The following is a 23,656-nucleotide window of genomic DNA, read 5'->3' on the forward strand; positions in this document are numbered from 1 at the left end:
ATAAAAGAATCTAATCATATTTGCTAAGGAGGTTGGATTTTATCCCATAGTACAATCAATATCACTGATTTTTTCCAGTTTTTCCCTTTAGGTCTGTTTTATATCTTATTATCCATGAAAACCTGGAGAAGTCATTTAAGCTTGCGAGTTTCAGTTTTCTCTTCTGTTGAATGGTTGATGAGACATGAACTTATCTGCCTACAATACATGGAAGATACCTCAGAAGCGTCCCAAAACATAGCAGGTGCTTAACAAACCTTAATTCCCTGCCATTCAGCCACTATACCCAGGTTGATTTCAGCACCATGGCTACCGGTTAGTCCAGAGAGAGTACAGTTCCAATTTTGGACACAAGAGGGAGTATGAGACTTACCTTTGCCAAAGGTCGCAGCCTCGCCTAACAGCCTTCCTTGCTTAGCAAGCCCTCCAGGAAAGACCGACCAATAGCAGACAGTCTTCCAAAATTAGAAAGGCATCTGTCTTGTTTTTATTTTTCTTCTGAGAAACAAGAGTGTTTTTTTTTGAGAAACAGAGTGTCTTACTCTGTTGCCCAGGCTGGAGTGCAATGGTGCAATCACTCCTCAATCTCCCTGGGCTCAGGTGATCCTCCCACTGCAGCCTTCTAAGTAGCTTGGGCTACAGGTGTGCACCACCACATCCAGCTAACTTTTGTATTTTATAGAGATGGGGTTTTGCCATTTGCCCAGAATGGTCTCAAACTCTTGGGCTCAAGCAATCTCCCTGCCTCGGCCTCCCAAAGTGCAGGGATTACAGCCACGAGCTACTGCACTGAGCTTACACTGACTTGTTTTATAGATTCTAAGCCATTGGTAACTGTTCTTCATTCTCTGGACACATATTTGAAGGAGAACTCACTGGCAAGCATAATGTACTTAGTTATCATGCTGAAAGTAGCCGATGTTATTAAATTGTCTGGTATACACCACCTATTTTACATACATTATTACCTTTAATTTAACTCTCTCAAAGAGCCAGTGAAATAATCCTCATCCTCATTTTACAGATAAGCAACTATGGTCTAGAGAAATTCAATCACATAATTAGTGAATGGTGAAAGTTAGATTTGAACCCAGAACTGCCTGATTCCAAAACATAAATATATTACATTATATTAATTAATTTACTTATGTATTTGTTTATTTGAGATAGGGTCTCGCTCTGTTGCCCAGGTTGCAGTGAAGTGGCACAATCAAGGCTCACTGCAGGCTTGACCTCCTGGGTTTAAGTTATCCTCCCACCTCAGCCTCCTGAGTAGCTGGGACCACAGGTATATGCCACCACGCCTGGCTAATTTTTTGTATTTTTAGTAGAAATGATCTTTTTAGCAGTCTTGCCATGTTGTCCAGACTGGTCTTGAACTCCTGGACTCAAGCAATTTGCCCACCTTGACCTCCCAAAGTGCTGGGATTACAGGTGGAAACCCCCAAGCCCTGGTGGTTATACTTATTTTAATTCAATTCCCTCGTTTAACAGAGGTGGTCCAGAAAGGGATCTGGTCTGTGGTGGATGATAACTTATGAGATCAAGGAAGAACTTTGTGCCTAGGGTGAGCAAAATTTTTCTCTCTCTCTGTCACTCAGGCTGGAGTGCAGTGGCACGATCTAGGTTTACTGCAACCTCTGCCTCCTGGGTTCAAGTGATTCTCGTGCCTCAGCCTCCCAAGTAGCTGGGACTACAGGTGCACGCTACCATGCCCGGCTAATTTTTGTATTATTGGTAGGGATAGGTTTTGCCTTGTTGTTCTGGCTGGTCTCGAACTCGTGAACTCAAGTGATCCTGCCACCTTGGCTAGTTACGCATTGTCTTGCCCTGGGAAAACTACCTGTTCTCTCTGCATCTTAATTCCTAAATCATCTCTGAAATGGGTTGATTCTTTCTTATCCAACAGGTCTCAACTCAAATGTCACTTCCTTAGAAAGGCTGTCCCTGTTTAATCATCCTAAGATAATCATCTTTTTGGAATATTTCTTTAAATATAGGTATCACCATCTGAAATTATCATAGATACTTTGTGTACTGTTTGTCTCCTCTCTGTGGATTCCTAACGTCTGTGTGAACAGGGGTTCTGCCTGTTTAGTTCATGTTTGTGTACTCTGTGCTTAGAACAATGCTTGGCACATACTAAGTGATCAACACATCTTTGGGCAATGAATGAATGAATAATGTAATGATGAAGAACTAGGACCAGAGTGTGGAAGCTACAAACAGGCAGATTTCAGCAGAGGACTTTACTAACAATAAGTGTTATCCCAAGGCAAAGTGATCTTCCCTAGAGAAGGTGGTCTCCCCATCCTTGGAAGTGAGCAGGTTAGGGCTATAGAGGGGGCCCTCAAGTTCATTAGGTGGAGGAATGCTGATTTGAGTTTCCTCTGGCTCCTCAGTGAAACCTTAATTATGTTTTGAACTAATACCCCGATAACAGGATGCTATCCATCAATGTGTTAAGTTATGGAATGGGGTATTCTCTCTGTTTAAGAACTGGGGGAAAAAAGAGGCCTAGAGGGTCAGGGAAGCAAAGACTGGGGACTGACAGTGCTAGATTCTGCTTCTGGTCTTTGTGGGAGAGACCTGACTGAGACACTAATGGGCTTGATTAAATTTAAATATAATAAATAAAGTATGAATAATTATTTCCAGAGCAGTTGCTGCTTTTACCACCATTCCCCTTCTTCTGGCCCCTCTGTCTCTTTTGTTCGCTTTCTCACAGCGAATGACACCATCCAAGTTAGAAAGCTCTCCTGGGCTGGGCTTGGTGGCTCACACCTATAATCCTAGCACTTTGGGAGGCCAAAGCGGGTGGATCACAAGGTCAAGAGATCGAGACCATCCTGGTCAACATGGTGAAACCGCGTCTCTACTAAAAATACAAAAATTAGCTGGGCATGGTGGCACATGTCTGTAGTCCCAGCTACTCAGGAGGCTGAGGCAGGGGAATTGCTTGAACCCAGGAGGTGGAGGTTGCGGTGAGCCAAGATCGCGCCATTGCACTCCAGCCTGGGTAACAAGAACAAAACTCTGACTCAAAAAAAAAAAAAAAAAGAAAAGAAAGCTCTCCTGGTTGCCTCAATTTTCTTTTGCCTCATCTACATCCTATATCAGTAACCAAATCTTGTTTCCTTCATGTCCCAGTGCATTTCCCAGCTCAGGTCTTATAATGTCTCCCGCCATCTTTTGTTGTTATTGTTGTTGAGATAGGGTCTCGCTATGTTACCTAGGCTGGTCTCAAACTCCTGGGCTCAAGCAATCCTCTGTCCTCTGTGTCCTAATCAGTGCGACTATAGGCGCATGCCACTGTGTCTAGTTATTTTGCTTTGTTTTGTTTTTGGAGGCAGAGTCTTGCTCTGTTGCTCAGGCTGGAGTGCACGATCCTGGCTCACTGCAACCTCTGCCTCTCAGGTTCAATACTCCCAGATTCTCTTGCCTTAGCCTCCCAAGTAGCTGGGACTACAGGCTCATGCTACCATGCTTGGCTAATTTTTTGCATTTTTAGTAGAGACGGGGGGTGGGTCTTACCATGTTGTCCAGGCTGGTCTTGAACTCCTGAGGTCAGGCAATCTGCTCACCTTGGCCTCCCAAAGTGCTAGGATCACAGACATGAACCACTGGACTCTGCCAGCCTAGCTATTTTGAAGTCACTCCACCAGCATTTTCTCTGATCTCTCTACTTCCAGTATCTTGGAACCTGCAATCCAATCCCTATTGTGCAGGCTATAAGATCTTTTTTTTGAGATGGAGTTTTGCTCTTTTGCCCAGGCTGGGTCAGCTCACTATAACCTCCATCTTCCAGTTTTAAGTGATTCTCCTGCCTCAGCCTCCCCAGGAGCTGGGATTACAGCACTCACCACCATGCCCAGCTAATTTTTGTATTTTTAGCAGAGACGGGATTTCACCATGTTGGCCAGACTGGTCTCAAACTCCTGACCTCACGATCCGCCTGCCTTGGCCTCCCAAAGTGCTGGGATTACAGGCGTGAGCCACTGTGCCAGGCCATAAGATCTATATAAAACATAACTTTTGCCAAGTCTTCCCCTTGGATAAAGGCCAGTATCAGCTCTGCACTGCCCTGATCATGGAGTCCATTGTCCTTAGCATGGCCACCCAGGCCTTGCCTGACCTCTGACTCCAACTTAGCTCCCCTGCCTCACTCATCGCCTGCTACTCTGCCCATTATGCCTATGCTTCTAGAGGCTCCAAGTTCTCTGAAGACTTCACATCATTTCACACCTTTGGGCTTTTGTTCTTGCTGGCCCATCTGCCTAGGTGACTTCTCCACGCATTTAACTACTACTTTTCCTTGATAGCTCAGCTTAATTCTCAAGTCTACATCCCAGGACCTAGCATGGGGCCAGGCCTAACATCCCAGGTTCCTCCCTGCTGACCTGTCCCACTGTGAGAAAACAGTCACGCCTCACCAAATCTCTTATTGTGGCTCATTTGAGTCCTGGCTTTCCTTACTTTCAGTAGCTAAGAAACCATGGGCCAGTTACTACTTGCTCACATCTAAGATGGCACAAATCAGTCCCAACTTCACAGGTTCATTGTGAAAGTTAAATGAGATGGTAGATATGAGAAACCCTTTGTTAATACTTATATACTTATTTATCCAGAAATAAAGTATATAAATATGAAACATAAGTATTTCATATTTATATGCTTATCCCTGAGCTCTTCTAAGAATGGGTTAGGAGGCCTTGTGTTGGATAGTAGTATGGCCTTTCCTCTGTGGAGTTCAGATTAGTGGATCTTATATTCTACTGTCCTGTATCAGACACACTGAGTTCCTTGGGTCAGACACATTGAGTTCCTTCCCTCCCTCCCTCCCTCCCTCCCTCCCTCCCTTCCTTCCTTCCTTTTATTTCTTTTCTTTTTTTCTTGTCGAAGTCTTGTTCTATATCAAGGCTGGAGTGCAGTGGCGCGATCTCGGCTCACTGCAACAACCTCTGCCTCCTGGGTTCAAGCGATTCTCCTGCCTCAGCCTCCCGAGTAGCTGGGACTGCAGGTGCCCACCACCACGCCTGGCTAATTTTTGCATTTTTAGTAGAGACAGTGTTCACCATATTGGCTAGGCTGGTCTCAAGCTCCTGACCTTGTGATCTGCCCGCTTCAGCCTCCCAAAGTGCTGGGATTACAGGTGTGAGGCACTGCGCCTGGCCAGGCAGAGCTGTCTTTCTTACAAGCATATGTAACCATGTTATTCCATTGCCTAAAACCTTTTTGTTTGTAAGGTAAAGTCCCAAATCCCTAATATGATGAACAATGTCTTGGACCATCTGGCCTCTGCCTCTCTTTCCTGCCCCAACTTCCGCCCCTCCTCTCATTGAATCCTATATTTGTGACCTATTTTACAGGTACATGCTTTAGCTACCTCATTGCATGAAGCAGTCTATTGAAGGAGTTGGATGAAAATGTCTGACCTGTCAACACATCTGAGTTCCTAAGCTGGCCGTGAGGGACTAACACGAAGGTAAAGATTCACCTTGTGAAAATTTGAACATTCCAAATGACATCCTCTTGTGCCACTACATTTTCTGAGCCACTGATTTTCATTCAATAAAAGCTCACACCTGTGATCCTAGCTTCTTGGAAGGCTGAGGTGGGGGGATTGTTTGAGGCCAGGAGTTCAAGACCAGCCTGCGTAATATAGCAAGACCCTGTCTCTAATAACAACAACCAGAGGGCATCAGTTTTATACTTCATGTAAAACTACACGATGGAGAAGGCTGATTACCCTGGCAACTACGAAAGGCAGTTTCACTGTAGGACTCTATTATTTATTTATTTATTTCTCTGTTGTTTTGAGATGGAGTCTCACTCTGTCACCCAGGCTGGAGTACAGTGGTGTGATCTCGGCTCACTGCAACCTCCACCTCCCAGGTTCAAGTGATTCTTCTGTCTCAGCCTCCCAAGTAGCTGGAATTACAGGTGCCCGCCACCACACTGGATAATTTTTTTTGTATTTTTAGTAGAGACAGCGTTTCACCGTGTTGGCCAGGCTGGTCTCAAACTCCTGACCTCAGATGATCCACCCACCTTGGCCTCCTAAAGTGCTGGGATTACAGGTGTAAGCCGCCATGTCTGGCCACCTCCCTGCCTCTTTAAGATCCAAACGCAATGGGCTTGAACCTCAATATTCACATTTCCCAACTCATGTAAGTGCAAACTCCTACACAAGTTTTTGCAAGTTCCACAAGGGCTTGTGCTGTCACAGTTACCACTGCTTCCAGTCTCCTTTTTCAATTGAGACCTAACAAAGCACATTGCTCAACTCCCTGTTCATGCACTCTCACAATTCTCCTCTCTTAAAAAGGATTCCTAGGTGTAATAACCTTTCCTGAAGTCTTGACAGTCACATAGGATGGCCACGTCCTGTGTGTAACAAATCACTAAAATGGGATCGTTTAGGCATTCCACTGCTGAAACACTCTTTTGCCAACCTACCATGGGAGAGTTTCTTCTTACTCTTTACCTTTGTAGCATCTATCCTTATATTGATTTTTTTTTTTTTTTTGAGATGGAGTTTCGCTCTTGTGACCCAGGCTGGAGTGCAATGGCGCGATCTTGGCTCACCGCAACCTCCGCCTCCCGGGTTCAGGCAATTCTCCTGCCTCAGCCTCCTGAGCAGCTGGGACTACAGACACGCGCCACCATGCCCAGCTAATTTTTTGTATTTTTAGTAGAGACGGGGTTTCACCATGTTGACCAGGATGGTCTCGATCTCTTGACCTCGTGATCCACCCGCCTTGGCCTCCCAAAGTGCTGGGATTACAGGCGTGAGCCACTGCACCCGGCCCCGTATTGATTTTCTTACTCATGTTTTTCCTTTTCTCCTCCCATCTCTGTCTATTAACTTGCCCTCCCATTTTGTCAAGTGAATTCCAAATTCTCCTCCCCTCCAACCCCCCATCCCTTATTTTCTTGAGATGGAGTCTCACTCTGTTGCCCAGGCTGGAGTGCAGTGGCACAATCGCAGCTCACTGCAACCTCTGCCTCCCAGGTTCAAGTGATTCTCCTGTCTCAGCCTCCTGAGTAGGTGGGAGTACAGGTGCCCGCCACCACACCTGGCTAATTTTTGTATTTTTAGTGGAGACAGAGTTCTTGAACTCTTGCCCTCAGGTGATGTTGGCCAGGCTGATCTCGAACTCTTGGCCTCAGGTGATCCCAAAGTGCTGGGATTGCCAGTGTGAGCCATCACACCCGCCTAGTCCACCCCTTTTTAAAACATAAACAGCAATTTGATTTTTCTTCTTTTCCCAAACTTACATGCTCACACTTATCAACTGAGGTCCAAGCAGGACAAAAGGACCTTCTGTGCATTGGGATCTGTCGTTCCTGGAAGGCAGTTGTGGTTAAAAATAGCATTTTTTTTTCTGTTACAAGAACCACAGTGTTTCCTATTTATTGAATGCTTACCCTGTGCCTAGGACTCTATCAAGTGCTCTCCAGTAGCTTGTGTTCTCATTTGATCTTCCCAACAACTCTGAGAAGGAGCTCTCATTATTGCTCTTTCTACAAACGAGGAAGGGATGTGCGTGCGAGAGAAATGAGGTAATTGGCATAAGACCACACAGCAAGCAAGGACTGCAGGTCAGCTGTGCCTGGCCCCTAGCCCGTGTGTGCCCTTTCTAATTTACTACACTGCCTTTCAGGGGAGGGAGAAGGAGAAAGCAACCAGAAGAACTGAGGCTACATAAAAGCAATACCATCTGTTCTTATATTGTCTCACAACTTTAAAAGGGTGGCTCTATACGCTAACTCATTATTCCTGGGAAGAAAGAATAATCATTATCATCTCATCTATTTTGAAATGAGGAAACTAGGGCCTTGTGGGGGAAAGGGAGTGAGGGAGGAGTTCAGCATAGCATGTTTGTTTGTTTTTTTTCCATTTAACTCGTTTTAATGTTTCTTCATAAATGGTGAAAAATACTAACGTACAGACAAGGAATAATCATAATGTTGTGGCCAACATTATAAATATGGAATTATAAATTTAAAACATTTTCTGGTTTAAAAAATAAATCTGGTCGTCAGTGCAGCTCTGCAGGGTCTCTGCATCTAATAGGGCCGATCTCTGTGCTCCTGACGGTGCTAGCCTTTATCCATTTTTCCAGGTCCTCCATGTCCTCCTCTTCTTCCTCCCATCTGTTCCATCAAAGGTCCAGGGGGCCCCTCAGGGCCACCTCATCTTCCTCCACCAAAGCCACCTTGGTCCATGCCCCGGCCACCACGGAAGCCACCTCTGTCTCCACCACAGCCACCTCTGAACATTCCACCGGGACCACTGCAATCCATGAGGCCACCTCTTCCTCCCCAAATGCCACCAGGGCCACCTCTGCCACGATCACCACCCAGGGGCAGGAAGGGTGGTGGGAGGAAGCCTTCAGGCTTTGGGGCCTTTCAGTGGTTACACTCTGTTCTCCAGGTGAAGTTCTGGTTTCCACAACCCGGATTGGGACACTGCCAGTCTCCAGCTCAGTGCTGGATGTTTCCTCCTCCGGAGGGGTTCCCTTGGGAACCGTGAGGTCCTCTGGGAGGGAAGCCTCCTCTATCTCCTCCACGGTCTCCCATGCGAACCATGGGTCCCCCAGGACCTCCTGGGCCTCCTGGACCTCCAAGGAGTGGTGGTGGCATCCCTCTGCCCTCACAGGGTGGCATACCACCCTGCATACTGTTAATTGGAGGCTTCTTCTGAGCAAGAGAGACTTTAAGTTTGCTCCCTTGAAAGTCTTTACTGTCAAACCACTCCACGGCAGCCTTGGCAGTAGGTGGGTCTTCATAGGACACTGTGGCATCGCCTTTGGGCTTTCCTGTTTCCTTGTCCGGGTAGATGTGGATCATGGGTTGCCCAGTTCTCTTGTTCATCTTAACAACCCCACACTGCTTAAAGAAGTCTGCCAGATAATCTAGAGTCACATTATCATTTAATCCTTGTACATAAATTGCACTGTTGTCAGAATCTTCATCTGGATCTACAGGTGGGCCTAGATTTGGTCCTTTGTCCATGGGTCTGCCAGGCTTATTGAAGCCACCTCACTCTCCAGCGCTGCCCATTCCACCGTGTCCTCCTCCCCACCCACCTCTGCTTATGCCTCCACGATCAAATCCCCCTCTCCCTCTGTCCCGGTTATCAGGCCACTCATGCTCCTATTCTCTCCTGATCCGGAAAATCCTCCAGACTCCTGCCCATAAACACCCATGCTACTGGGGTGGTCCTGTCGGAATGAACTCTGCTGCCCATAGCTGCTGCTCTGTTGGCTGTATTGACCTGGACCCTGGCTGTAGGATCCAGTTTGGGGTGGGTAACTAGTGGGAGGCTGCTGCCCATAGCTGCTTTGTTGACCATAGCTACTCTGCTGTCCATAGCTGCTCGGTTGCCCATAGGTGTTCTGCTGGGAGTAACTGCTTTGATCATAACTAGTCGGCTGTGTAGAGGAATAGCTGGTAGGAGGGTAGGATGGAGGTGCGGTGACTGGCTACATAGGGTAGCTCCCAGGTACCTGGGGATAACTGTAGTTACTCTGTCCATATCCTAGGCTGGGCTGGTTGTAACCTCCTGTGCTAGATTGAGGTTGACTAGTCTCAGTGGGCTTGTTACCATCCTGCAGTCTTGTAGGTGCAGTGGCTGTTGGCTGCTGCCCATAGGCTGGATAAGCAGGCTGAGTGCCATATGCAGACTGAGCTGTGTAGGAGGCCTGAGTGGTGGTGACTGTGGCAGTGGTGGTATCATAAGCACCAGTGCCATACCCCTGGACAGGCTGGCTGTATGCCTGGGGGGCAGTTGGAGTAGTATAACCAGTGGGAGGCTGTCCATAAGAAGTTGCATAGGCGGTCTGCCTGTAAGTTGCAGCGGTCTGAGCCCGGGGATAGCTAACATCAGTGGGCTGTCCATAGATTCCATAGCTTGGTTGCCCATATGCCTGGGTGGTCTGTGCATATCCTTGAGTGGGCTGGGCGGTGTAAGCACTGTAGCCCTGCTGCGCTGCAGCTTGGCTATAGGTTCTGTAATCCATGGATGCCATTTTCTCTCCTTCCTTCTCATTCTCAGCATGTTTGATTTTGCTGTTACAGGGGTACCAGCAGTGGGTGATTAAGAGCTCAAGAGTGATCATGGGAGCTGGTGGCCAAGGTGATGTGGAGGCCAAGAACTGAGGGACCAGGAAATCCCATAGCTACTGAAGTCACTAGGAGGATGGCAGGACAGGGTCTAGTGAGGATGACCATGAGCAGGGGCTCAATCTTTAATGCATAAGGAGCAATTGGGGGTCAGTGATGAGGAGGGGTGGAGGGTGGTATGGCTGAAGAGCACAGGAGAAAGAATTTTTGTACAAGGGTCAAAATGGCCATGCCAACCCCACATCCTGGTTTTATAGTATACAGGGAGTGGAGGAATAAGAGGGCTTCAAATGAGGCAGTACCTGGAGGAGGCTCAGGCAAAGAAGTCACCTGAGTACTCTGAAGAAGCAGGGGATATAGGAGAGTTTGTTGACAAAAGAAAAGGATTCTAGAAGGCACAGAGGAAAGGCCTGACAGTGTGGTGGGAAGTGGGAAAGTGAGCGAAAGGGCTGGGCAAGAAGCTCAGAAGAGTAAGTGTATGAGGCAGAGGCCACGTAAGCAGAGGGGCTGTCAGTTTGGGTGGTTCCTAGGCTGGAGATGCACACTGTAGACCGGGTCATAATGGAACTTGGGGGGAAAAATGGTTTTGGTATTTGACTCAGACCTCTAAGATTTGAGATAGGGGAGAATTGTGGGGAAAGATAATTATTCTAGATCAAGCTGTCAGCTGGCGCCTGTGACCTCAGGAAGACTGGAAGTCCATGTCAGGATTTGAGGGTGGGTGTTAACTGCCTCCTGTATCTGCCTTCTCTGGTAGAACTGGGACTTCCTAGGGCCACGCAAGAACATTTTCCCACTCCTGTTGATAGCCTCCTGGTAATGGGAAATGGTTGAGAGTTTTTGTTTGTTTGCTTTTTTTTGAGACAGAGTCTTGCTCTGTTGGCCAGGCTGGAGTGCACTGCTGGAGTGCAGTGATCTCAGCTCACTGCAACCTCTGCCTCCCGGGTTCAAGCAATTCTGCCTCAGCCTCCTGAGTAGCCGAGACTACAGGCATGCGCTACCATGCCTGGCTAACTTTTGTATTTTTAGTAGAGACAGGGTTTCACCATGTTGGCCAGGTTGGTCTCGAACTCCTGACCTCAAGCGATCTGCCTGCCTTGGCCTCCCAAAGTGCTGAGATTACAGGTGTGAGCCACTGCACCCAGCTGAGAGTTTTTTAAAACAAGGTTGATGATAACATGATGACATTTTATTTATTTTTTATTTTTATTTATTTATTTATTTTGAGGCAGAGTCTCACTCTGTCACCCAGCCTGGAGTGCAGTGGCGTGATCTTGGCTCACTGCCACCTCCACCTCCTGGGTGCAAGTGATTCTCCTGCCTCAGCCTTCTGAGTAGCTGGGATTACAGGCACATGCCACCACACCCAGCTATTTTCTTTTGTATTTTCAGTAGAGACGGGGTTTCACTATGTTGGTCAGCCTGGTCATGAACTCCTGATCTAGTGATCCACCTGCCTCGCCTGCCTCGGCCTCCCAAAGTGCTGGGATTATAGGCATGAGCCACTGCACGGAGCCATGATGACATTTGAAAGAGTTGCTTGGGTTTGTATAAAAATGGTTTTGGTATCTCACTCAGAATGAATGGGCCCAGGAAATCCCATAGCTATTGAAGCACCAGGAGGATGGCAGGACAGAGGCTAGTGAGAATGACCATGAGCCAGGGGCTGTAATCTTTAATGTGTAAGTAGCAACTGGGTGTCAGTAATGAGGAGGGGTGGTGGGTGGTATGACTGGAGAGCCCAGGAGAAAGAATTTTTGTGCAAGGGTGGAAATAGCCATGCTAACCCACCTCCTGGTTTTATAGGATGAATTAGAGATTGAAGGCAGGAATTAGGAAGCTGTTGTATTAGTACAAGCAAGAAGTGATGATGCTGGAGTTAGAATAAGGGCAATGGAGACACGGAAGGGCAGGGATATGTTAAGGTGGTGGGATGTGGGGTGTGAAGGAAGCACAGATACGGTAGAAGACAGCGTCCAGGTTTCTGGCTTCGTTTCCGCTTGTAGTCAGCCTCCCTCCCTGGGCTTTTGTGAAGGTAGAATGATAGAACGGACCAGAAAGCAGTGTGGAAATGGCAAAACTGCTACCCATCATCAGCTACATTATAATCAAAGCTCTCTGATCACCCTAGTAAGTTCAGTCAATGGAACGAGGCATGACAATTAAGATAAATCAGTATAATCAGCTAGATATGAGGGATCTGGGGGTCCTGAGTCACCTCGGATTCCTTACACCTGCTAGGAGTTGAGGGCCAGGGCGGGGCCAACGCAGACTCCGCCCCTAGGCGGGGCCTGGATGCGGCCGGAGCCGAGCAGCTCTGGAGCCCCAGCCTCAGCCCTCAGGCGCCACTGTGCGGACTGGACCCGACCTGCCCGCAGCCCCCCGCGGCGCCCTGCCCAGGTCCCCCCCGCGCCCTCCCGGCCGTCAGATCCTGCCGTCCGGCCGACCGTCCGAGGGCGAACCCGTCGTCCCGCACTCGGAGTCCGCGGTAAGGGGCGCGGCCCCGGCAGCCAGCCCGCGGAGGGAAAGGGACCGATTATCGGCGCTGGGCGCTGGGCACCGGGCACCGAGAGCGGGCGCTGAGAAGGAGCGCGGGGCAGCGGAGGGGAGCTGGGGGAGGCGCGAGGGAGGGGCTCCGCGGCGGCTGAGGTGGAGGCTCGCCTCGGGAGGGAGAGCCGAGGGGGTCTCCCGGACCGTGGGGGCAGCTGGAGAAGCTCCAAGGGCGGGAGGGGAGCGAGAAAGACCGCGCTGGGGCTGAGGGGAAAGATGAGGAGCCACTGGAGGGCAGTGAGGGATCGCGGGGGGAAACGGAGGCGTGGGAGCTGCGAGGAGGGCGTAGAGGGGCTGTGCGGAAAGGGGGTACCGAGCAGCCGAGGGGCAGCAAAGGGGGCGATGAAGGGAGAGGATTGAGGGGAGCTAGAGCGGGGGGGGAGTGGTGGGGTGTTGGGGAGGCGTGGAGGTGAGGAGCTGAGGGGAGGGGACTGGCTCTGCGGGGGTCGTTTGGAGCTGGTGGGAACTGAGGTGCCGAATAGAAGGGGCGCTGGGCAGCTGGGGAGTGTCTGGTCGGTAGAGGGTCATTTATGGGGGATGTGGGTATAGATAGCTGGGGTCGGAGCTGGAGCCCAGGGGTCCGACGACGGGGTAACCGTAAATGGAGGGCGAGGGGTGGGGCTTGGGAGAATAAAAGAGTGAGAGGCCAGGCTGGGTCTACCCGGCTGCAGAGGAAGGGGGCGGTGAGCCGGTGGAGAAAGAGGACAGTGGCTTTGGAAATGGACACAGGGGCCTATTTTCTGGTCAGGACTGGGGAGGAGACTGGACTAGAGTAGGGTCTGGTGACTGCAAGTGGAGGAATCGTGAGAGAACTTGAAGAGTTCAGGGTGGAGGGGCACTGGGTCAGGCTAGGGAAGAGGCCAGGTGTGGGTTGTGGTGTAAGGGTGGAAAGATAATGGAGGCTTGAGTGGAGCCCAGGCACTAGCGGTGTCTTGGCCACTTAGGAGTCTGACAAGGGGACACAGGCACTGGACCTTGTTACATTGGCACCCGGGATCACAGAGAAGAAAAGAATTTTGGACAGAAAAACTCATCCACAGGCCAACTCTGTTCTGGAGTCCAAGCATGGAAGGAACTTTGGGGAGGGCAGGGCAGCAGCCTCTGGAAGCTGAGAGAGACGTGGAGGGGGTGGGAGAAAAATGGGCCCTCTTCCCTCAGCTTCCTGGAATCCAGAGGGAAAGGGGTGGGAGACAGTAAAAGGAGAGGGTGTGTGTGTGTGTGGGCGGGGGCACAGGTGGGTGCCCACCTGTTCTGTTCCTATAAACAGAGGAAGACAATGGAAGCCATAAAAGGCCCTATCTATAGAAGTGGAAAACCCTGATGCTGTGGGAGCCAGAGAAGAGGCATTGTGGGAGAGGTGGGTGGGTCTGGGAAGGCTTCCTGGTCATGAAGGATTTAGCTAGTAGTGGAGGAAAGTGTGTTCCTATCAGAGGAAACCGTATGGGAAAAGGCAAAAATCTAAAAGCATCTCCAGCCCAAGAAATAAACCTTCAGTTTCTTAAAGATTATGACATGAAGGGAGGCATCAGTAACCTATAGAAAATCTTTAAATGGGTTTCCCCTCTAAGCTTGAAGTCCTTAGGGTTTCTCTCCATCTCCCCAAAGTATAGCACAGGGTCTGGTGCATAGTAGGTGCTTGGTGAATGTTGATTTAATGAATAATTGAGCTATGGTGGTGTTCCTGCCTCAATTTCTTCATCCACTCCCAAGAGTTGTTGTGAGAATCAAATAGGATAATGTGGGTGAAAAGAACTTTGTAAACGGTAAAACACTGTACAAAGAGAGAGCCCATTGATGTTATTCTGCAGGTGTGCCCCCGTTCTGTCAGTGGACACACCCACGGCTATCTCATTCAAATCTGGAGGAGGAAGGAAATGAATATCAAGCATCTGTTGTGTGCAAGATGGAATGCATTGAAAGCACCATGTAGAATGCTTGACATTTAGTAGGTGCTCAATAAATGGTAGCTATTATGATACTGTTTCTGTAGCTCTAAGAGACCTGGGAAAACAGTGAAGGTGGTGATGGGTCAGCAGTGGGGAATGGTCTTAAGACAGATTGAATTAGAAAAGTAGAGTATGGCTTTAGGTAGGAAGGTGAGGTCCACATTTGCCCAACTTTCTCCTTATCCTTGCTGAAATGCTCCAAGTAGGAAGACAGAGAATTACATTTATTGAGCTCCTGCTCTATTGCATATACAGTTGACCTTTGAACAGCATGGGTTTGAACTGTGCAGGTCCACTTATATCCCAATTTTTTTCTTATTTTATTTTTTTCTTCCTGCAGAACGTTTGTGAACTTGATCTTCCCAATTTTTTTTCAACCAAACACTGATTAAAAAATACCATGGTGGCCGGGCATGTTGGCACATGCCTGTAGTCCCAGCTATTTGGGAGGCTGAGGTGGGAGGATCACTTGAGCCCACTGAATTCTGGGCTGTAGTGTGCTATGCCGATCAGGTGTCCACACTAAGTTCGGCATCAATGTGGTGACCTCCCAGGAGCGGGGGACCACCAGGTTGCCTAAGGAGGGGTGAACCAGCCCAGATCAGAAATGGAGCAGGTCAAAATTCCAATGCTGATCAGTAGTGGGATTGCGCCTGTGAATAGCCACTGCACTCCAGCCTGGGCAACATAGCAAGACCCCCATCTCTAAAAAAAAAAAAAAAAAAAAAATTAAGAAAAAAATACCTTGCTGGGTCAAGCACAGTGGCTCGAACCTGTAATCCCAGCTACTTGGGAGGCTGAGGTAGAATAATTGCTTGAGCCCAGGAATTTGAATCTACAATGAGTTATGATCAGGCCACTGTACTCCATCTTGGGAGACAGAGTGACATCCATCTCTTAAAAAAGAAGAAAAAGAAAAGAAAATACAGTAGCGAAGGGAGGTGAAGTCTGTATATTCAGAGGGCCAACTTTTAGTCTAGGTGGGTTCCACTGGGCCAACTGTGGTTCTTGAGTAGACGTGGATTTCTGTATATGTGGGAGTCCTGGAACCAATCCCTTGCCTATACCAATAAATTACTGTACTATTCTAGATGTATTGCCCACATTACCTATAATTTTCCCAACAATGCTTGTTTTATGAATGAGGAAACTTTCTTAATCATGTAAAATTTCTTGCCAAGGTCTCATAGGTAATGAATGATAGAGCTGGTAACTGAATCTAGTTTGTTTGATTTGGAACCCCAAACTAGTTCCACTACTCAGGATGACTTGCTAGAAGAAACCAGTAAGCACCGAGACAAAAAAAAAAAACAACAAAACAAAAAATAAGGGGTTTATAAAGCACCTTCCCATATACTGGTTTTAATTCTTGCAACAGTTTTGCCAGGAAGCTATTTTATGAACTCCTACAGATGAGGAAACTGAGGCTCAGAGTGTGATTTGCGTAAGTTTACAGAACCACTGAAAGAGCCAGGGCTTGTCTTTCAAATGCCAGGTCTCTTGGACTCAGTCTCGTGTTCTTTCCAATACAAGGGCAAAAGGGAAGTTCTTTCATTTATTTCTTCACTCCATTTATTGAGCTGATCTCTTCTCTCTGGATTTTAGGGCTCTCTCCTCCTCCTCCCCCATGTTTCCTGGCTGAAGTTGGCTTCTTCCTTAAGTGCTTACTTTTGCTGCCTATCAGACTGAAAGGGTTATTTGTTTTTAACAGCCACACTTTGAGGAGCCATTTCTTTCTTTCCCCCAGCCTGGGACAGGGATGACTTCCCAGATGGTCCCTGGGCCTTCATCTGTATTGCTTGCCATGGAGACAGCTCTATCATTTTATATGACTGTCACAAAATAGAGGAAAGATTTGATTGATGCTTATCTTACAAATGCGATTCTGCACGCGCCACTGTGCAAGTGACCTGTCTGCTTAGATCTGTCTCAAGCAGCTGCCTGCTGAGATGCTTTCTGCCTGTCTTCCAGATGTCTGAGTAGCTCCTGGCCACACCCTCCTAACATGATCCCCTTGGAGGCTTCCATCTGAATGAGCCTTCCAATTGAATGAGACTTCCAACTGAACTCAGCTCTCTGCCTCTTCTGGTTCTCACACCACCTACTGGGAAAGCCATGCTGTGTGTGGATAAGCAGATGTTGACAGTATGGTATGGCAAGTACAATATGGTAGCAAGACACTCAGGATGTTGGGGATGCTTCTTTTTTTAATTTAAATTTTTTTTTTTTTTTTTTGAGACGGAGTTTCACTCATGTTACCCAGGCTGGAGTGCAATGGCGCGATCTCGGCTCACCGCAACCTCCGCCTCCTGGGTTCAGGCAATTCTCCTGCCTCAGCCTCCTGAGTAGCTGGGATTACAGGCACGCACCACCATGCCCAGCTAATTTTTTGTATTTTTAGTAGAGACGGGGTTTCACCATGTTGACCAGGATGGTCTCGATCTCTTGACCTCGTGATCCACCCGCCTCGGCCTCCCAAAGTGCTGGGATTACAGGCTTGAGCCACCGCGCCCGGCCTTAATTTAAATTTTTAGAGACAGGGTCTCATTCTGTCACGTAGGCTAGGGTACAGTGGTGTATTCATAGCTCCCTGTAACCTCGAACCTCTGGACTCAAGTGATTTTCTTGTCTCAGCCTCCAGAGTACCGAGGACTACAGGTGCACACTACCACATTTGGCTAATTAAAAAAAATTTTTTTTTTTTTGTAGAAATGGGGTCTCACTATGTTTCCCAGGCTGGTCTTGAACTCCTGGCCTCAAGTGATCTTCCCACTTTGGCCTCCCAAAGTACTGGTATTATAGGTGTGAGCCACCATGCCCAGCCAGGATGCTTCTTTATTCACCCTAAAATTGTTATGATTTTCATTTTCCTTAATCCCAGTCAAACCTGGAAGCCATTAGGTAACAGAAGTTCCATTCATTACCCTTAATCTGACTTGCTGAGTTTGGACAAATCAATTCTCTTTGCAGAGCCTCAATTTTTTTTTTTTTTTTTTCAAACCTATAAGATAAACGGAGGTAGATCAGGGACTGAAACAATTTTTTCTTTTTTCCCTTACTTGAAAAAAACCCTTGAAGTTATGAAACAATTTTTAACTCTTGTCATTACTCCCCAGTCTCATATCTGTGGGAGTCATAGCTAGTAAAGGCAGGCAAATTTCTTGCTGATTCTACACAAGGATACATGTATTTTTCTCAGCACAGTGTATGAAACATATACATTCTCTTATTTAAAATTCACAGCACCTTAAAGTAGGTATTATTGTTAGATGAGGACACTGAGGCATAGAATTTAAGTAACTTGGCCAAGTTTACAAATTGAGTTACTGGGAAAGGTGGGCCCAGTAGCCAGGCTTTTTGTTACAATAAAGCTGCTACTCCAAAGTCCCTTCTAGTTCTAGCAGTTTAAGAGTGTGAAGCTGGGCTACATCAGAAAAATGAGGACCAATAATCTGACATTTACACTGATAATCTGGCACATGAAAAATGCTCTATATGCGTTTCTTGAAAGACATAACACCCTGCTATAGGTCTAGTGTTGACGAGATATAAGGATGGATAAAGCCCCCTTGAATCCAGAAGGGAAAGCAAACAGTTAATTGTAAAACAGACCCATGTAATGGAACCATGATCAGGGAAAGGGCAGTTAAACAAGATTTGCCTGCAGGAGTGAATTAAAGGGGCCAGTGAAATAATATATATTCAGTACCTCCATGGGTCAAGAAACTGTGCCAAATTGTTTACATATATATATGCTACTCATTCTATTTGTACCAAGCTCTGTGAAGTAGGTGATATTTTCTCTATTTTAAGATAAAAGTGTTGTGGCTTAGATAGGCAATATGACTTATCTAAGAATTCATCTGAGGGGTAGAGCATTGATTTTAAACTTTTTCATAACACTGAAGGGTACTAAGTCTAGTCTCAGCTGTTAGCTGTGAGATTTGGGCAAATTGTTTTAATTTCTCACCTTCCATTTCCTTCTTGATCAAATGGAAATAATAATCCCTGTCGGCCGGGCGCGGTGGCTCAAGCCTGTAATCCCAGCACTGTGGGAGGCCGAGGCGGGTGGATCACGAGGTCAAGAGATCGAGACCATCCCGATTAACATGGTGAAACCCTGTCTCTACTAAAAATACAAAAAATTAGCTGGGCATGGTGGTGCGTGCCTGTAATCCCAGCAACTCAGGAGGCTGAGGCAGGAGAATTGCCTGAACCCGGGAGGCGGAGGTTGCGGTGAGCCGAGATCGTGCCATTGCACTCCAGCCTGGGTAACAAGAGTGAAACTCTGTCTCAAAAAAAAAAAAAAAAAAAAAAAAAAAATCCCTGTCTTTCCAACTTTATTTCCCAGGTTTATTTCGAGGATAAAATATGATAAAGGATATGGAATTGTGGTAAAGATCAAATCTATGTTTTAGTAAAGTGACTCTTTGACCAGCAATTCCACTTCAAGAAATCTCTCTCAAGGAAATAATTAGGAAAATGAAAAATTTATGTAAAGAAATGTTCACTGCAGTTTAATTTATAACAATTAAGAGTAGAAAAACAACGTAAAAAGAACTTCTTAAAGAGAATGAAAACATTAAAGAATTCATCTGGCTGGGCCAACATGGAAAAGCCCCATCTCTACTAAAAATACAAAAATTAGCTGGGCATGGTAGTGGGCACCTGTAGTTCCAGCTACTTGGGAGGCTGAGGCAGGAGAATCTCTTGACCTCTGGAGGCGGAGGTTGCAGTGAGCCAAGATTTCGCCATTGCATTGTAGTCTGGGGGGACAGAGCAAGACTCCTTCTCAAAAAAAAAAAAAAGAATTGATCTTATGACACATGTATATAGGATGGAATATAATGTAGTCAACTGAAATGATATTTTTTAAGAGTTTTTAAAGTCTCATACTTCTTTTTTTTTCTTTTTATTTTGAGACAGTGTCTTTTTTTTTTCTTTTGAGACAGAGTCTTACTCTGTCACCCAGGCTGGAGTGCAATGGCGCGATATTGGCTCACTGCAACCTCCGCCTCCCAGGTTCAAGTGATTCTCCTGCCTCAGCCTCCTGAGTAGCTGGGGTTATAGGTGTGTGCCACCATACCCAGCTAATTTTTATATTTTTAGTAGAGACGGGGTTTCAACATTTTGGCCAGGCTGGTCTCGAACTCCTGACCTTGTGATCCACCTGCCTCAGCCTCCCAAAGTGCTGGGATTACAGGCATGAGCCACCGTGCCTGGCTGAGACAGTGTCTTGCTCTGTCACCCAGGCTGGAATGCAGTAGCATGATCTTGACACTGCAGCCTCTGCCTTCCAGGTTCAAGCAATTCTTGTGCTTCAGCCTCCTGAATAGCTGGCATTATAGGCGTGCGCCACCATGCCCAGCTAATTTTTGTATTTTTAGTAGAGATGGGGTTTCACCATGTTGACCAGGCTGGTCTCGAACTCCTGACCTCAAATGATCTGTCTGCCTCAGACTCCCAAAGTGCTGGGATTACAGGCCTAGGCTATTGTGCCTGGCCTCAAAATCTCATACTTTTGTAGTGCTTTTGGAATTTAGTAGTCATGCATTGCCAATTACAAAGCTATGTTCTGAGAATCTGTCGTTAGGCAATTTCATAGTTGTATGAACATCATAGAGTATACTTACACAACCTATATGGTATTTGACATAGCTTTCTATACACATAATCTATATGGAGTAGATAGCCTATTGCTCCTAGGCTACAAACCTGTGCTGCGTGTGACTATATTGAATATAGCAGGCAATTGTAACACAGTGGCAAGTATTTGTGTATCTAAACACATCTAAACATAGAAAAGGTACAGTAAAAATATGTTTTTTGTTTTTGAGATTGAGTCTGGATCTATCACCCAAGCTGGAGTTCAGTGGTGCAGTCTCTACTCACCTCAACCTCAGCCTCACAAGTAGCTGGGATTGCAGGCACCTGCTACCACGCCTGGCCAATTTTTTGTATTTTTAGTAGAGGTGGAGTTTCATCATGTTGGCCAGGCTGGTCTCGAACTCCTGACCTCAAGTGATCCACCTGCCTCAACCTCCCAAAGTGCTGGGATTATAGGTGTGAGCCACCACACCCAGCCATAGTATGGGATAAGAGATGAAAAATGGTACACCTCTGTAGGACACTTACCATGAATGGAGCTTGCAGGGCTGTAAGTTGCTCTGGGGGAGTCAGTAAGTTAGTGGTGAGTGAATGTGAAAGCCTAGGACATTACCGTGCACTACAGGAGGCTTTATAAACATTGTACACTTAGGCTACACTAAATTTATTTAAAAATATTTTTCTTCAATAATAAATTAACTTTGGCTTACTATAACTTTTAAACTTTATAAACTTAAAAAAAATTAAAAACCTTTTAGGCTTTTTTTTTTTAATTAATTTTTTTTTTTTTTTTTTTTTTTGAGATTGAGTCTTACTCTGTCACTCAGGCTGGAGTGTAGTGGCACGATCTCTGCTCACTGCAACCTCTGCCTCCTGGGTTCAAACAATTCTTGTGCATCAGCCTCCTGAGTAACAGGGATTACATGCGCGTGCCACCATGCCTGGCTAATTTTTGTATTTTTAGTAGAGATGGGGTTTCACTATGTTGGCCAGGCTGGTCTTGAACTCCTGACCTCAAGTGATCCACCTGCCTTGGCCTCCCAAAGTCTAGGATTACAGGCCTGAGCCACCATGCCCAGCCATAGACTCTTTTATAAAAATAACACTTAGCTTAAAGCACAAATACATTGTATGGCCTTTTTTAAGATGAAGGCTCACCGTGTCAGCTGGGTTGAAATGCAGTGGTGCAATCATGGTTCACTGCATCCTTGAATTCCTTGGCTGGAGTGATCCTCCCGCCGTGGCCTCCCAAAGTGTTGGGATTACGCTCAGCATAAGCCACTGAGCCTGGCCTTTTCTTTATTTTCTTCCTTGTTTTTAAAATTTATGTTTACAATTTTTTTATTGAAAAGAAAGACACAAATACACACATGAGCCTAGGGCTACACAGGATCAAGGAGCATCAATATCACTGCCTTCCATTTCCACATCTTGTCCCACTGGAAGGTCCTAAGGGGCAATAATAGGCTTGGAGCTGTCATCTCTTACGGCAATATCTTCCTCTGAAATACCTTGTGAAGGACCTGCCTGAGGCTGTTTTACTGTTAATTAAAAAAAAAATTAAGTAGAAAAAATACACTCTAAAATAACAATAAAAAGTATAGTAAGTAAATGCAGAAACCAGTAACATAGTCATATTATCAATATCAAATATGTGTTACACATAATCATATGTGTTATACTTTGATACAACTGGCAGTGTAATAGGTTTGTTTACACCAGCATCAACACAAACAAGTGAGCAATTGTTGTGCTACAACGTTACCATGGCTACTATGTCACTAGGCAATAGGAGTTTTTCAGCTTCATTATAATCTTATGGGACCACAGTTGTACATGTGGTCCATCACTGACTGAAACATTGTTATACAGCACATGATTGTGCTTTTAAAATTTAAGTGCTTTTGCTAAATGGTTACATACCATATATTCTAGTCTATATCTTCTGTGCATATGATGTCAGCTATTACAATATGCATAGAAGGTATAGGCTAGAATTCATGGTGTGTTATTTATACATAAATAAAAATTATAAATAGATCTCTTTGCTTATAAATGCAAAGGCTATCTCCGAAGGATATATGAATTGATAACATGTATGTTTCTGGGGAGGGGAACTAGATTAGGAATCAGAGATGGAAGCAAGACTTACTTTTCAGTGTAAACCTTTAGGTTTCATATTACTTGTATTTTATGCTAGGGATTAAGAAAATAATGCAGCTGGGTATGGTGGCTCTCACCTATAATCCTAGCACTTTGGGAGGCCAACAAGGGCAGATCACTTGATCCTGGTTTGAGACCAGCCTGGACAACATGGTGAAACCCCATCTCTACAAAAAATACAAAAATTAGCTGGGCATGATGGCACATGCCTTTAGTCCCAGCTACTTGGGAGGATGAAGCAGGAGAATCACTTGAGCCCGGGAAGTCAAGACTGCAGTGAGCCGAGATAGCGCCACTGCACTCCAACCTGGGTGACAGAGTGAGACCCTATCTCAAAAAAAAAAATATATATATATATATATATATATATATTATACATATATATGTATGTATAATAATAATAATGCAAAGTAATACTGGCAAATAGTATATACTTGAATTATTTTCCATAAGTATGTATTATCTTTTAAATTAACAAATAAAATATATTAAAATAGATGGTACTTTTTTTTTGGTAGAGACAGTCTTGCTCTGTTGCACAAGCTGGGGTGCAGTGGCACAATCATGGCTCACTGCAGCTTCAAATTTCTGGGCTCAAATAATCCTCCTGCTTCAGCCTCCTAAACAGCTGGGATTATAGATGTGTGCCACCACACCTGGCTAATTTTTTACTTTTTGTAGAAAGGGTGGTCTCCCTGTGTTGCCCAGGCTGGTCTTGAACTCCTGGCCTCAAGCCATCCTCCCACTTTGGCCTCCCAAAGTGCTGGGACTACAGGTGTCAGCCACTGCACCTGGCCTTAGGTGGCACTCTTTTGTATGAAAAAATATTGGAGAAAATACACTAAAATGTTAACATTCATAGTTTCTGAGTGGGCAGGATGTCAGTTAATTTTAAATTCTCTTTTTTATACTTTTGTATAATATAATTTTCAAATTTTTTATAATGAATACATTCATAGAAGAAATTTTTTCTTGTAAACAAAGAAAGATGACTGGCAGCAGAGTGGAGGATGGTGTGAAGTGGTTGCTTTCTTTGTTTTAATGTAGAAAAAGCATAATGTGGGCCGGGCGCGGTGGCTCAAGCCTGTAATCCCAGCACTTTGGGAGGCTGAGGCGGGTGGATCATGAGGTCAAGAGATCAAGACCATCCTGGTCAACATGGTGAAACCCCATCTCTACTAAAAATACAAAAATTTAGCTGGGCATGGTGGCGTGTGCCTGTAATCCCAGCTACTCAGGAGGCTGAGGCAGGAGAATTG

At 46.1% G+C, this 23,656-nt stretch overlaps 1 protein-coding gene, 1 long non-coding RNA gene and 1 pseudogene across 2 annotated transcripts in view; 2 read left to right on the forward strand and 1 right to left on the reverse strand.

Annotated features, from left to right (window-relative positions):
* The first annotated feature begins 92 nt into the window (after positions 1-92).
* Positions 93-5,589, forward strand: LOC116564054. Its single transcript, XR_004274701.1, has 2 exons — positions 93-244; positions 5,370-5,589. It is a non-coding gene; the product is annotated as an uncharacterized LOC116564054 (long non-coding RNA).
* Positions 5,590-8,073: 2,484 nt separating this feature from the next.
* LOC116564055 lies at positions 8,074-10,077 on the reverse strand (annotated as a pseudogene).
* Positions 10,078-12,400: 2,323 nt separating this feature from the next.
* RAB3B (RAB3B, member RAS oncogene family) overlaps positions 12,401-23,656 on the forward strand; it is an 83,310-nt gene continuing 72,054 nt past the window's right edge. The window contains exon 1 of the mRNA XM_032297026.1: positions 12,401-12,619. The gene's annotated coding sequence lies outside the window, so the exon portion shown is untranslated. The remainder of the gene's footprint in view (positions 12,620-23,656) is intronic.

The sequence above is a fragment of the Sapajus apella genome, unplaced genomic scaffold, assembly GCF_009761245.1.
Source record: "Sapajus apella isolate SASKATOON/1434 unplaced genomic scaffold, GSC_monkey_1.0 scaffold36, whole genome shotgun sequence".
Classification (NCBI taxonomy): Eukaryota; Metazoa; Chordata; class Mammalia; order Primates; family Cebidae; genus Sapajus; species Sapajus apella.